We start from the raw sequence: 9,577 nt of genomic DNA on the forward strand, positions 1-9,577 counted from the left end.
AATATAGGAATAACATCAGGGATAATAGGGTTGTCATGAGGAGAAATGTTTGTAGAGTGTTTGGTGTATTGTAAATGTTCAATAAATAGTAGCTATTAAAGTGCATCTATATGTACAGCTTATAGGAAAAAATACTAGATTTATATTTACTTTTCTTTGTTGGACAGTTTTGTCACTTTGGCTGCATCATCATGGTTGACTTCTTGGAGAAGGAGGCCAGTTGACTTGTAGGGAAGATGGTCTAGATGAGGACAGAGGCTGAATTCTGCAATGTGTGCGCCTTGCGCAGAGTGGGGTGCTGCCTGATGAACGATATCTTAGTTGGAAGGCAGGTTTCTCATGAGAGGCCATGAGAGTGAGGGACATTTATGATTTTGGTATGTGAAGAAGGCAGAGGAGACTGGACTTGACCTTTCCTTTTTATATTTTAAATAACACTTCCCCCTTATCACAAAAATACAGATAACTAAAGGTCCTTGAATAGGAGAATGGTGCAATGGAAATAGTGTATAACGACTTGTTTTCAGGAAATGCGTTGGAGGCTGGGAAAAACCCATGGCAGAGTGGAGGGCCACACCTGTGAGGGAAAGTGGTAGGGTTTGAAAGAAGTAGAGTGGGAGGGGTTTTGAGGCTGGAGGACCAGGTGTTTGGAGGTGTGATGGGTGGTAGCCAGGGCACAGGGGCAAGATGGGACTTTTGGGGCGGCCAGAAGACCATGCACTCTGTTTATGATGAGGCACTCGGGCTGAAGGTGTTAGTTTGAGAATCACCCAAGCACAAGTTGGTACCATAGCCCTGACGTTGACAACCCGTCAATTAAGGGATAGAATACAGGGGGAGATGAACAAAAGGCCCGCAGTTAGCGACGCTTTAGTTAAAGAAAAGGTGGGAGGGAGGGGAAATGAGGTGAGAGGGAACATACTAGGCTTAATAATCCCCTCTCCACAAAGATGTCCACATCTTAATCCCTGAAACCTGTGAATATGTTGCTTTATTTATATGGCAAACAGGACTTGGCGGATGTGATTTAATTCAATATTTTGAGACAGATTACTTTAGATGAGCTGACTGGGCTCACTGTAATCATAAGGGGTCTTACAACTCTGCCAGGTGGAAAGATGAGGGGCTGAGAGTTTGAGAAGCTGCAAGGAAACCTATGGGCAGAGGAGTGAGGATGGGGCAGCAATAGTGTCAGCTTCAGGTCATGCCAGTGGTGCCATTTCTCCCAAATCCAGTAAATCAGTCGTATTAATACCATCCAGGGTCCATTGGGCCCAATTCCAACTGATTTCTTAAAGTACTTGAAATTTTTGTGAAGCATTGGTATTTCTTCACTTTTGTATTAAGATATCTTCCAAAGCACAAAGACAATATTTATTTATTTTTTAGAGATAGAATAAAACTCATTCTATTTTGCAGTTATGAGTATATTGGACCTTAGTGATCATATATTTCCTCGTATCTTGGAATGGTTATTTTTGTCTTCCTAGAAATTATTTTATCACTACTCATCAAGTATTTCCAACTATGCTCAAAAAGACAAATAAGAAAACTGAAGAATAGTGAACTACCAAGAAGGGTAGGCCATAGTATAATAAATCATCAGTATTTTATCATCATCTAGTTTTCTTAATTCATTACCTAAAGTATTGCATTATTTTTCAAGCAGATATAAAAGAAAACTGGAGACACCACTTTTGTGGTCTGCTTTTAGTTTCATTTGATACAACTGAAAATTCTGAACTTTTCCTTTTCTGTCTATAATGGCAAAGAGAGGTGGAGGAGGAGGTTTCATAATTATTATATAAATCAGAAGATTAATGTAGCACTCTAGACTATAAGCGAATGAAGATGGTAAAATTGGTTGTATAAGACAAATCTTAGCCAATGAATCTTTAGATAATGATATCCTAGATGATTTTCAATAAATTAAGACAATTTTTTAAGGAAAAGAGGAAATATGGTATTTTCATTCAGTTAGTTAACCAGATGGACTTAATTATACAACATTTTATGACAAGAGCCTAAAATTTTCTGTTTTCCTAAGAAGACATATGACAATATTCTGTAATCCTTTAGATTTTTTTAGATCCTTTAGATTTTAATCCTTTAAAGGATCTAAATCCTTTAGATTTATTAAACTTTATTTAATAAGCTTTTATATTTCAAAATGTACAGCTGGTGGGACCTGATGTTCATGCATCTTCACCAGCAGCTGGGGCGTTCCTCCCTCAACCCCTCGACTTGGTGTTTCTGGTGTGAATTACTTGAGCTCTGTGCTTTGAAACTAGTTGAATCAGTCCTTCACTAAGGAGCTCCTGAAGGGCGCCCCTCGCCAGGGAACCGTGGTCTTCAGTCTCTCAGACAACAGCTGGGGTTACAGCAAGGCTATAGTTAGGAACTCCCTTGTCATGCGTAGCTTTGTCAAACAAGACTAGGTTGTTGAGCTTGTCTCAAACTTTGCCTTTGGACCACTTCTTCATTTTGGCCTTGCCCCCAGATTTGTTCACTGGGACTGTGTCTTTCTTGGCTGACTTTCCAGCATTTTTCTTCTTGTCATCCTTGGGTACAGAGTGAAACTCTAAGAGCAGCTGCTACCACTGCAGCCTTGCTGAAATGTTGGACAAAAGAAGTCATCTTACAGATTTTTGTGCACCAAAATTTACTTGAGGTGGTTTGTAACTGGTCAAATGTTGAAGGCAGGCGTGCATACAAAGAGGAAATAGGTGACATAGAAATAAAAATATGAATTGGATTAAAATTTTAAATTATGTTGTTGATCTACCTGAAAATGAAAATGTTATTCAATTATGGAGCAAAGAAGATGGCCATACTTTCTTCAACAAAATCATGAGCCACCAAATCCTGCAAAAGTATTATGCTTTTGTGATGCAAATGCAAACAGAAGAACCATAAGGAATGATAAGTCAGACCAGTTAGAGATACATTTAAAATCTGGAATCTGTATTTACATCATCAGTATGTTCCAGGTTCATGACATCTGATGAGCAAATGCTCTCAATCAAAGTTTATTGTCTATTTCACATACGTTACCTTTAAAACTAGAAAAATATAGAATATAATGAATATAATGTTGAGTTTATTATATTTACATTCTTATTAACATTTCTAACAAAGTAGTTTTTCACTACATGTGGTGGTCAGCCTCCAAGGTGGCTCCCACCGATGCCTGCCTCCTGGTATTCACACCTGTGTATATTCCTGTTTCATTTCATACCAGGGCTGGTCCGTGTGATCAATAGAATATGGCAGAAGTAATGGTAGGTCTCTCCTGAGATGAGCTTATAAGAGACTATGGCTTTCTTCTTGGGTTCTCTGGTTGATCACTGGCCCTGTGGGGAAGCCTTCTATTCTGTTGTGAGGACCCATATGGAGAAGAATGGAGGTATCTGGCCAACAGCCAGCCCACAACCATGTGGCTGAGACTGGAAGCGGGCCTTTCGGTCATAGATGATGGTAACCCTGGATAATAGGCTGACTGCAACTAGAACTGGCTACGTAACTTAAGGGGTCCAATGCAAAACAAAAGTGGGGGTGGCTCCTTGTTCAAAAATTGTTAAAAATTTCAAGACAACAACAGCAGAGGACTAAGCCAAATGTGGGGCTTTGCATGACTGCAAAGGTTGCATGCCTCTGAAGCTGGCTCTGACCAAAACCTCACATGAGACCCTGAGCCAGAACCTCCCAGCTACGCCATTCTCAGATTCCTCATCCATAGAGACTATGATAGAATGTTTGTTGTATTAAGTTAAGTTTTGGGAGTAATTTGTTATGTGGCAATAGATAATGAATACACTATTCCTTTATTCCTACTTCTTTAAAGTGACTTAAAAATATAAAAAACATAAATGAGACCATCAGACCCAAATGGTAAATAATGATAACTATTTTTTCTGGGCTACTGAGACTTAAAGGAGTAAGAGTGATCCAGTTCGTTGCAAATGTAGTTCCATGTTTTCTCCTGCCTCCGTGCCTTTGCACATGCTGTTTGCCATGCCCAGAATACTTTCCCCTTGCTCTTTGTTCAGCTTAAACATCACATCCTTAGGAAAGTTGACCCTCTAGATTGAGTTACCTGTCTTTTTAATAACTACCCTGTACATCTTTGTAGTAAGTACTGTGAACACTTGTAATTAGTGAATTAATAATAATTAGTTGCTTAATGTCTGTCTTCCCATTAAACTGTAAGCTCTTGGAGGTCAGTCGCCTTCTCCCTTTGTTATTGTGTACCCAGTGCCTAGTGCAATGCTGGGCACACAGGTGGGATGCAATGACATTTGTTCGATTGACTGGTTTGTCTCTGTGCCAATGCATTAGAACCAAATGGTGATAATTTGTAATGGAGTCTTAAATCCTACACTGAATGGGATCCTTGTAACAATGCTTTCTCTGAAGTACTCAGCTGTGGTGGTTATGGGCCTGAAGACATGGAACAGGCTCCTTGCCTTGTGGGCACCAGTGTAATAATACAAACCAATGAAGCCTGCAAATGAAAATTAAAGCAGGTAAGCTGGGAAACTTCATACATATGGAAATAAGAGTTAACCTTCAGTAATACATAACATAGCATGTGCTTCTGTTCTCTAAAACTAATAAATTTAAGAGGATGCTAAAACTTTTGATGTGCATGCAAAATTTCAGGACCGCCCTTGGTAAGGTTGACCTTTGTGATTAAGCCTCAGTTCCTCATCTGCATAATGGGACTAATACTACTGACCACATAGACTGGGCCTGAGGATATGAGATCACATGGGGAAAGTACTTAGCAAAAAGTTCTGTTAGTAGCATAAGGTAGATTGGGTTCAAGTTGTGAGTCTGCTACTTGTTTCTGGCTAGGTGAGTTACATAACCTCCCAAAATCTCAGTTTCTTTCTTAGTAAAGTGGGGCAATAATGGCAGCTACTTCATAGAATAAATGCCAGAGTATGTGCTTAAGGTCTGTGTACTTGGCATTTGCAAAGTTGTCTTATTACTACTACTATTATTAATAATTTAAAAAAGATTTCATTTATTTATTTTTAGAGAGAGGGGAAGGAGAATGAGAGGGGGAGAGAAACACTGATGTGTGGTTGCCTCTCATATGCCCTCTACTGGGAACCTGGCCCACAACCCAGGCATGTGCCCTGACCAGGAATCAAACTGGCAACTCTTTGATTCACAGGCCAGTACTCGATCCACTGAACCACACCAGCCAGGGCTATTATCAATAATTTTGAAAGCAGGCCATAGAAAAGTAACCAAGTAAAAAGAGAGATTTCCTGTAGGTGGAAAAGGGAGGGAAAGAACTAGATTGGCAAGAATATTTTCACAAAGATGTGCATCATTCCTGGTGATCATGATTGACTGCTGGTCTCTTTAAGGGGCTCCTTTCTTGCCACCCTGGCACAATGTGGCTTGAGCTTCATCCCTGTATGTTCTTGGTTCCTCCCACTGAAGGTGTCTAAGAGGGAAATAGCAGAAGCAAACTTTTGAGGCATCAATAGTTCGGGTAAAAATAGAACTATCATGTGATTCAGATATTCCACTTCTGGTATTTTTCTGAAGGAAACCAAAATGCTAACTTGAAAAGATATCTGTGTCCACTTTTATTGCAGCATTATTTACAATAGTCAAGACATGGAAGCTACCTAAGTGTCCACTGATGGGTGCATGGATAAAATAAATGTGGCACATGTACACACACACACACATATAATAAAATATTAGTCAGAAATAAAAAGGAAGGAGGTCTTGTCATTCGTAAGAACATAGATGGCACTTGAGAGCATTATGTTAAGTGAAAAAAGTCATAGAGAGAGGGAGAGACAAACACAGTATGATCTTACTGATAATATAGAATCTAAAAACAAAGCGAACACAGAACAGATTGGTTATTGCTGGAAGTGAGGGGTGGAGATGGGCAAAGGGGTGAAGGGGGTCAAAAGTTCCAAACTTCCTGATAAGTCCTGGGATGTAATGTACAGCGTGGTGACCACAGTTAATAATGCTGTTATCACATATTTGGAAGATGCTAAGAGAGTAGATCTTAAAAGTTCTCATCACAAGAAAATAATTGTAACTATGAGGTGACATGTTAACTAGACTTACTGTTGTAGTTATTTCACAATATATACAAATATTAAATCATTATGTTTTGTACCTTGGGCTAATACATGTAATATGTCAATTACATCTAAAAGAAAGAGTCTGGGTGTCAAACCGTTAATATTTTTCAGCATGAGGGAGCTGGACATGCAGAGCTAGAGGGAAGTCACAGCTGAATCCTTTGGACTCCATTGCATTGTCCATGTTTTTTTCATTTGGCAGCTCAAGCTGTCAAATGTTAACAGCCCCTACTGCTAGTTGTCCACAGTATTTTATTTTTCCTTAGTTACATAAACCCTGATTTTTAGCTGGAAATCTTTGGCTATCTTGAGCTAAGACTATATATTTTTTCCAGCTCTCTTTGAAAGTAGATGTGATGACATTCTAGCCAATAGATAAAATGAAATGTGACTGTTGGAAAGTGTCCTTAAAGATAGAGGCATGCTCTTCTTTTCCCCTTTGTCCTCCCTGTTGATGGGAAAACAGGTGTGATGAGCAGCTAGAATGGACCATGAGGTAGGAACCGCTTATTAAGTATGGCAGAGCAATATTAGAGAGGCCCTGGGTTGGAAGAAGCTACCCTGTACTTTGAGGGGAGTTTGTGTACAAAAGAGAGAAATAAGCTTATAAGTGGTTTAAGTCACTGTAATAATTTTTCTCATGCATATTTTGCATCTTTATTTAGGTGTAATTGACAAATAAAATTGTGAGACATTTAAAGTATATCATGTGATTTTTTAAAATATATTTTATTGATTATGCCATTACAGTTGTCCCATTTCCCCCCCTTCATTCCCTTCTATCCTGCACACCCCCCATTCCCCCTTTTAGTTTATGTCTATGTATCACAAGTTCTTTAGCTTTTACATTTCTCATACTATTCTTGCCCTCCCTTCTGTCTATTTTCTACCTACCATCTATGCTACTTAGTCTGTATCTTCTCCCCCCTTCTCCTCCTCCCACTCCCCTGTTGCTAACCCTCCATGTGATCTCCACTTCTATGGTTCTGCTCCTGATCTAGCTGTCTGCTTAGTTTGCTTTTGTTTTAGGAGTGGTTGGTAATAACTGTGAGTTTGCTGTCCTTTCGCTGTTCATATTTTGTATCTTCTTTTTCTTAGGTAAGTCCCTTTAACATTTCATATAATAATGGCTTGGTGATGATGAACTCCTTGAATTTGATCTTATCTGAGAAGCACTTTATCTGCCCTTCCATTCTAAATGAAAGCTTTGCTGGATAGATCAATCTTGGATGTAGGTCTTTGGATTTCTTCTTGGAATACTTCTTGGAATACTTCTTTCCAAGGTCTGTAAGGTCTCTTTTGAGAAATCAGCTGACAGTCTGATGGGAAGTCCTTTGTAGGTGACTGTCCCCTTATCTCTTGCTGCTTCTAGAATTCTCTCCTTCGTTTTAATCTTGGCTAATGTAATTATGATGTGCCTTGGTGTGTTCCTCCTTGGGCCACCTTCTTTGGGACTCTCTGAGCTTCCTGGGTTTCCTGGAAGTCTATTTTCTTTGCCAGATTGGGGAAGTTCTCCTTTATTATTTGTTCAAATAAGGTTTCCACTTGTGACTGTTCCTCTTCCCCTTCTGGTACCCCTATAATTTGGATGTTGGAACATTTAAAGATGCCTTGAAGGTTTCTAAGCCTCTCCTCATTTTTTTGAATTCTTGTTTCTTTATTCTTTCTTTCTTCCTTTTGGTCCACTCCATTGGTTTGAGTCCCAGTTTTCTTTCTATCACTATTGGTTCCCTGTGCATTTTCCTTCATTTCACTTAGTGTAGCCTTCATTTTTTCATCTAATTTGTGACTAAAATCAACCAGTCCTGATCACCAGTGCTTTGAACTGTGCATCTGATAGGTTGGCTATCTCTTTGTTGCTTAGAAGTATTGGCTCTGGGGCTTTGAGTTGTTCTTCTGCTTGACCATAATGTTTTGGTCTGTTCGTGCCTGTTACATATGAGAGGTGGAGGCTTAGGTGTTCACCAGGGTGGGTCAACCCAGTTGCTGAGTTGTGACATTGTGTGTGGGGACGGGGTCAGAAAGGGAGCAATGGCATTTGCTCCACTCTCTCTCGGATCTTGGTCTCCTCTGCCACCTCCCACAAGCAAATTGAGCCCTTCTGGTGCTGGTTCCCAGGTGGGTGGGCTTGTGTACATTCTAGGACCCTGTGGGTATCTCCAACAAACTCTCCTGTGAGGCTGGGAGCCTCTCCTGGCACCTCAACCCCCAAAAGTTTTTCTAATTGGTGCTTTTAGGCTTTATTTCCCAGCACTAGGGCCCTGTGTTGTGCGGTCTATCTCACTGTCCAATTTTTTACCTGGTTTATCTGCCTGTGAATGTGTGACTGCAGTCAGCCAGCGCCTTGCACCCTCACTGGGTCTGCCTGTTGCCACCCCACACCTGGGATCTACCAACCGCTGCCTGCGTGCCTGGGTCAGTCCAGCAGCCACCGCTTTTTCCTGCCTCGACCCCTTTCTACTGGCTGCTGACTCTGCCCCTCTTACTGGTCTGGATGAATGGTTTGTTGTTGTCAGACTGTGGTGCAGTTCCATTTTCTGTCTGTTTTGGTTGCGTTTTTGTTTCTAAATCTTTGTTGTCCTTAAATTTGGTTGTGTGAGGAGGTACAGTATTTCCACCTATGCCTCCATCTTGACCGAAAGTCCTCATGTGATGTTTTGATATATGTATACATTGTGAAAGGGTTCCCTTCCTGAGTTAATGAACACACCCATCACCTCACATATTTATCATTGTGTGTGTGAACTGTGATGTATATTTAAAACTTAAGGACTGACTTGGTAAAGTTAACTTCTGTGGATCAATCTCATCTGCATAATTGGACTAATAATACCTGCCCCAGACCAATGCTAAGTGTTACTGCAAGTTTGTGGTAAGTCCAGAAACAGGACCCAGGATTGTTGATGACCCAGGCTTCTGAGCTCAGTAGTTTATTTTAAGAGTCCTGCACCTTAGACAAAACTCACCTTTTCTATTTGTAGTTGTTGTCACAAATAAAGCAAATGTAAATCAAGCTATATTTATATTATAGAAGCACCTTTCTCCAAAGCCCCATTTTGAATCTGCCTTCTTCATGGGACCTCCCCTACCCGTGAGTTCTATAGTGGGTCTCTGCTCTGAGTCCCTAAAATACGGCTCAGCCTTTGCTCTGAAATACAGTCTCCAAGTGTCTGTCTGCTTTGTATCTTAGACTGTAAACTCTCAGAGGGCAGGGTGTGCATCCAGAGACCCCTCATAATGATGAGCATGTGCTGGATACAGAAGGAGATGCATCAAAGTGCCTGTTAAAATGAATGGAAAACTTTTATTCTGAATATGACACAGAGCAAACTTCCTCTGGATTACACAGAAACACAGATTTGTTTGAAATGGGCATTCCTGGCTAGTACTAAATATTTGAGGCCCTTAGGCCTCAATATAAGATATAGAGTATTTTTTTTCTTCTACTGAAA

The 9,577-nt window shown here is 40.3% G+C and overlaps 1 pseudogene; it reads right to left on the minus strand.

Moving 5' to 3' along the window:
• Positions 1–2,195: 2,195 nt before the first annotated feature.
• Positions 2,196–2,996, minus strand: LOC119035499 (40S ribosomal protein S25-like; annotated as a pseudogene).
• Positions 2,997–9,577: the final 6,581 nt, after the last annotated feature.

This window comes from Artibeus jamaicensis, unplaced genomic scaffold (genome assembly GCF_021234435.1).
Source record: "Artibeus jamaicensis isolate MK-2021 breed Jamaican fruit bat unplaced genomic scaffold, CSHL_Jam_final contig_851, whole genome shotgun sequence".
Taxonomy (NCBI): domain Eukaryota; kingdom Metazoa; phylum Chordata; class Mammalia; order Chiroptera; family Phyllostomidae; genus Artibeus; species Artibeus jamaicensis.